This window comes from Pinus tabuliformis, chromosome 4_2 (genome assembly GCF_031772625.1).
Source record: "Pinus tabuliformis cultivar Carrire ecotype Pingquan chromosome 4_2, CPIR1, whole genome shotgun sequence".
Taxonomy (NCBI): Eukaryota; Viridiplantae; Streptophyta; class Pinopsida; order Pinales; family Pinaceae; genus Pinus; species Pinus tabuliformis.
Window position 1 is genome coordinate 560,167,118 of NC_142304.1, and position 1,619 is coordinate 560,168,736.

Here is a 1,619-nt window from a genome sequence, read left to right on the forward strand (position 1 = left end):
GTAATATCCAAGGCGACCACCCACAACGACAGGGCACTGGATGATCCAGGAACAAACAGGCACTTCGAGATATATTATCATGGACCATATGAATAACAACAACTAAATAGGGCCAACAGGCCCTGATTTTTAATTTTCATGACTTTTTGATGTATTTAAAATGATCACCTATACAGAATATGCTTTCAGCGTCTACACCATATAATTCTCAAGCCATTTAATGAAAATTACTATTTTTCCTTGAGAAAAAGAAGCAAAGATATGGAAATCATCAAAATAAATGACTGCCAAATAATTTATCTATTCATAAGAGGTAGGTAGCCGGGCATTGCACATCATCGAACAAACTAGCAATATAGCTACAAAGATGAGCCTCTCTAGCTCAGCTTAGAGAACACTTCGCGTTTCGTTCAAATAGAGATATTAGATGAAACGGTATTGCACAGTGCAGTAGAGTAGTCGTTACTAGAATGGGTACTGCTCGTAGCGCATGAAACAGTCAGTGAGTTGAACCTGAGCACCGATGGCATTGTTGCAAATTCCCCAGATGAGGTCGCCGAGGCTAGTAAGGCAGGCCTGGCAATCAGACTGAGAAAGTTCCCCATTGCAGATTCCTTGCCCATACGTACCAGGTGCAATCGACGTCTTGTAATTGTAAGCGTTCAAGGGGGTGTTTCGCTCCAGATCTACGAACAGGATATAAAGAGTATCAAACAAAGGACTCGTGTTTGGGATAATATTCGGGTTACACACATACGAGACTAAGTCTGTATTCAAACGGAGCTCGCCTGCAACACTACCCACGACGACGACTAGTACCACTACAGATAATGGAAGGGCAAATGACCCGATCGCCATGGCTGCCAAAAACGAAAAATCTCACGTCAAATAAACCATTCAAATGGGAAACCCTTACTGGGATGCTTATCAGTCTGTGTGCCTCCATTTTATAGGCCTCCCGGCACATGGTTCCGTGGGTAGGATATCCTCCGTCACGTAAACGATGATGTCGGATAATGTCACGCGTTGTGAGTGGAGAGAAACAAACAAAAGCTTCATTTCGTCCACCGTCATCAGAAGAGGGGGTATGTTACATGCTCCGAGTATTGTCTTTAAATACATTATAATGTTCTATATTCCGTTCGTACTATCTGTTTTCTCAAACATGCCAATTCACGCATAAAATAAAATAAGTTATGTGCAATCATTTAGGCATGGAATTTCAAATTTATTTTGCCATTCAAGTGAAAATCTAAGACATTTATTTGTTTGTCAATTTTATCACTTTACATTTTATGCAGATTTGAAAGTGTGAAAATCTTTTACAATTTTATATAAAAATTTCACTATTTATTTATTCTATTTGATTATAATTTTTTCTATAATAAAAATCTAATTCAAAAAATATTCCTAGAGAAATTCGTCAAGTTCCTAAGTACTTAATTTGTGAATTAATCAAATTTTTTTCTGAAGATTTTAGTGTTCAAACCCTCTAGTTTGGGTATTGCTGGAGCAGGCTTCGGATTATACCATCTGAACATTTAAGATAGATTAAAAACCAGACTTGCTACACGATACCACGAAGCTGGCGGGTGTTAGGGTGTGGCATTGAAATACTG

At 38.5% G+C, this 1,619-nt stretch overlaps 1 pseudogene; it reads right to left on the reverse strand.

The window, feature by feature from the left end:
* Positions 1 to 465: 465 nt before the first annotated feature.
* Positions 466 to 1,074, reverse strand: LOC149170493 (antifungal protein ginkbilobin-like protein 2 pseudogene; annotated as a pseudogene).
* Positions 1,075 to 1,619: the final 545 nt, after the last annotated feature.